At 45.8% G+C, this 4404-nt stretch overlaps 1 non-coding gene across 1 annotated transcript; it reads right to left on the bottom strand.

Annotated features, from left to right (window-relative positions):
- Positions 1 to 1644: 1644 nt before the first annotated feature.
- Positions 1645 to 1715, bottom strand: TRNAG-CCC. Its single transcript has one exon. It is a non-coding gene; the product is annotated as a tRNA-Gly (tRNA).
- Positions 1716 to 4404: the final 2689 nt, after the last annotated feature.

Here is a 4404-nt window from a genome sequence, read left to right as displayed (position 1 = left end):
CAAGGAAAGAACAGAGAAGAATGTTCTTGGGAGTAGGGTCAAGGGGTTGGGGAGTACAGGCAGGGACTGAAATGAAGGGTGAGAAATTAATTAGAAGGGGGCACTGGAACAACCAGTCTTATATATATCTAGTACTCTACCATTTATGAAATGCTTTTACCTACAATATCTCATTGGTCCATCATAACCTATAGCATAGATAAAGGAAGATGGTACTATACATACTTTATGGATGGGGAAACTGAGGATTAGTAAAGGTATATACCATGTATAACAACCAAAGCTAAACCTACTCCTCTATCCCTTTAAAGTAGAGTGGAAGATAAATTGGAGGATTTCTCTGGAAGTTTATTTTTTTATTCCAGGGTGCCATTTGGATTCCCTCTAGGTATCCCAGGCTCTGGTGCCATAGTGGGTAAGGCATTTGGATGGTAACCAGAAGGTTAGCAGTTCAAACCCACCAGCTGCTCCACAGGAGGAAAATGAGGCAATCTACTTCCATAAAGAGTTACAGCCTTATAAACCCAATGGGGGTCAATATAAGTTGGAATCGACTCCATGGCAGTGGGTTCTAGGTATTCCAGCAATGGGAAATCTCTACCCATTAGACTCAGAGGCTCCAGAAGGTAAGGAAGGATTATAAGGTTAGAGGGCAACACTAGGATGCCAACCCAAGGGCTGAATATGCCTTTAGTATCATGCCCTGGCCAAGGAGAAGGCTTGTTCTGGCAAAGGACAAAGGCTTTCTTCACCCTGCTAGGGCACAGTCTCATTGGTAACACATGGGGCTGCACTGTGATGGTTTCTTAGGCCTCTCCCAGCTCAGATATGTATGGCATCTAGGCCTTACCTTTCTGAAGTCAGAGGTTAAAATGTTCTCCAGGGGACAAGTACAGATTCGCTGGAACACTGCCACAATCAAGGCTCACTATGGGCTCAGGACGCTCATCCCTAAACTGAAGGTCAGCTGTTCTTAACCAATCCCCACCTCCTGGACACTGCTTCTTCCTCAACCCTAGCATGCTGTTGCTGTTAGCTGCCTGTTATGGATTGAATTGTGTCCCTCAAAAATGAATGTTATAAACCCTAACCTCTATGCCTCTATCCCATTTGGGAATGGGTTGTCTTTGTTATGTTAATGAGACAGGATTAGTGTAGGGTGCAAGTTGAGTTAATTTCTTATAAAATATAAAAGGAGCAAGCAGAGATAGGGAAAGATAAATGCCAAGCCACAAGGAGATCTTCAAGGAACAAGGAAACAGAAGCTGAAGGGACAAGGATCTTCCCCCAGAGCACACAGAGAAAGAAAGGCCTTCCCTAAAGCTGGCTTTCCGAATTCAGACTTCTGCCCTCATGAAATGTGAAAAAATAAATTTGTGTTTGTTGAAGCCACCCACTTGTGGTATTTCTGTTACAGCAGCACTAGATAATTAAGACACTGCTCTAGAGTCACCTGACTCATGGCAGCTCATGTACAATGAGATCAGACCATTGTGATCCACAGGGTTTTATTGGCTGATTTTCAGAGGTGGATCACCAGGCCTTTCTTCCTAGTCTACCTTAGTCTGGAAGCTCCACTGAAACCTGTTCATCACAGTAACATACAAACCTCCACCAACAGATGAGGGGTGGCTGTGCATGAGATGTATTGACTGGGAATTGAACTCAGGTCTCCCACATGGGAAGTGAGAATTCTACCACTGAACCATCAATGCCTCAACCCTAACATAGTGCCTGGCATGTGGTCTGAGCTCCCTTACTGTGTTTTGTCAAATGAATAAATTAACAAGCAAATGAATGACAAATCTGCTCTGACAATAAAAATGGCCTATGCTGTCACATTATACATAATGGCCTTGCCTTGCTGACTTTTAGTCCCCAAATCAAATCTCAGCTTGGCTTACCAGCTGGCAAGGAAGAAATAGAGATGGCAGGGCTTCCCCTCTACACTTCCTCTAACCTTTTAAAGGTGGCACACCCTGAGGAAAGAACAGGGCTGGGGATACCCAGGCAGGAGGAGCTCTGCCCGCCCCCTTCCAGAACTACTGCTTCCTCTCTCAGGAACCCTGCTTCTCCCAGCTCAAGGCCCACTGTCTGGGGAGGAGTTGTGGGGAGGGCAGTAAGAAGAAACCCAAGTCCATTAGGAGCTTCACAGTGATGAAACGGTGCCAACAGTACTTTTACTTTGCATTTCTCTAGTATTAAGGAAGCAGTTCTGGTGGCACAGTGGTTAAAACATTCAGTGGCTAATCCAAAAGGTCTGTAGTTCAAACCCACCAGCCCACTCCATGGGAGAAAGATGAGGAGTCTGTAAAGATTTATAGCCTTGGAAACCCTAGGGACAGTTCTATTCTGTCTGCAGGGTTGCTGTGAGTTGGAATCAACCCCATGGCAGTGGGTTTGGTTTTGGTTTAGTACTAAGGACCTTAATTGTTAATAATGGCAGCAACAGTGACAATCAGGGAGCAGAACCTTTATAGTTTCTAGCATTTTTCTCCCAAGTAGTCTTAGGACAAGGTCTCATCATGGCATGCATCATCTTTGGAGGGGCTGGAATGGCTCTCCCTGTTTTGTGGTTAGAAGAATTTGGCACCAACAGGCTTTGGTGTTGATCTGGGTCACACAGTGATGCAGTGATGGGATCAAGGGCACAATCACAGATTTGGAGTGGGGAGAACTGGGCTCTAGAGACTTGGTTCTGCCTCAAACTAGCCCTGTGTCTTTGGTCAAGTGTGTAGGTTTTGTTTTTCTCACTTGTGAAAGAAGGGAAATTAAACCATTTCTCTAACTCTATTCATCTCAAAAGCTCTGGCTCAATGAAATGAGCTGCTCTCCAGCCTAAAGCCTGGTGACCAACCTCCCCTGGCCAAGGTCAGAAAGCTCCTAGAAGTGGGTGCCAGTTGTGCCTGTCCCAGCATCCTAACAGATATCCTATGAGAGCTCCCCACAAAGAAGGCTGCCGTACAGACGGCAGGGAGGGAACATCAAAAATCATCCTAATGGCCCATGAGTGCCAGGAGAGCAGGCAGGCAGCAGGCCACTGCTGAGCCCAGATGCCATCCTGCCCGCCGTACTGACGCTGGCTCAGACAGAGGCTGGAGGCGTTCCAGCGGGCGGGAGCAGACAGCCTCCTCCACCTGCCAGGCATCTGATTCTCTTATGATGCTCAGAATGTCCTTGGCTGGAGTATAGTAATTTGGCCTTTCCTCCCAATCCCATGTCCCCTCCTCCATCCTTTCCTCCCTCCATCCAATCTATTCTCTTTCTTCCATCAAATCATGTTTGGCAATAACCTCCTCCAAGAATAATTTCCAGATGACCCCTGCCAAATGCTGGTCTTCCTAGCCCTACTAGCATCTCTTAGCTCCCGATCATCCCATCTAGCAGTCACCAACCATCATTAAGTTATGTGACCCTATGTCAGATTAAGCTTCACCTCTGTGTTCTGCTTTTGTCTGACACTAAATGACAGTCAAATAAGATTGGTATTTCCTCCTTTCTTAAAGGTTCCTCCATGCCCAGCTCCCAAGATATAAAGCAGGGCATTCAGGACCTAGGAATAGCAGACTAGAGATGGAGGGCCCTTTCCTCTCTACCCATGGACAGCTGCTGGGATGTCAATCAGCTATGGACAGTGAATACGAGGGAAATCCTCAATAAGATGGAGCCACAAGAGCTACAACAATGGACTCAAACATAACAATGATCATGACGACGGTGTGGGATTGGGTGCTATTTCGTTCTGTTACACATAAGGTCACCACGAGTTAGAGCTAACCAGATGGCAAAGAACAAGAAAGTGTGTCAAAAGTCTAAATTGAAAGGGAGGGGTCCAGCAGCTAGTGGCTTTACCTGAATTTCTCCTGACCTTCCAATTGTTCATATAAAAATCTAACCTGCTTAGTCCACAGCATTGACTATGGTCCTTGATTTTTCCAAAGTCTAACCCACTAGCCACTCCTCGGAAGGAAGGTTGGGCAATCCTACTTCCGCAGTGATACTGCCTCGGAAACCCAAGGAGGGGTCGCTATGAGTCAGGGCTGACTCGACAGCACATAACAACAACAACAACAGCATAGTGGTAGTAATAGGTTGAACTGAATGAAATTACCTTTTTACAGGTCAGAAAGCCCACTGTTACCAAGTTGATTCTGATTCATAGCAACCCCCATAGAGTTTCCAAGGCTGAAAATCTTTATAAAAGTAGATTGTCTCATCTTCCTACTGCAAAGCAGCTGGTGGGTTTGAGCCACCAACCTTCTGGTTAGCAGCTAAATGCCTTACCCACTATACCAACTGAGCTCCTTTTATAGGTCAAACCAAAATCACACCAAACTCACTGCCAATGAGTTGATTCTGACTCATAGCAACCCCCATTGGGTTTCCAAGGTAGTAAATCATTAT

The sequence above is a fragment of the Orycteropus afer genome, unplaced genomic scaffold (assembly GCF_000298275.1).
Source record: "Orycteropus afer afer isolate SDZICR_OR568_19922 unplaced genomic scaffold, OryAfe1.0 scaffold00075, whole genome shotgun sequence".
In the NCBI taxonomy this organism is placed as follows: Eukaryota; Metazoa; Chordata; class Mammalia; order Tubulidentata; family Orycteropodidae; genus Orycteropus; species Orycteropus afer.
This window is presented reverse-complemented; position numbering and strand designations above follow the sequence as displayed.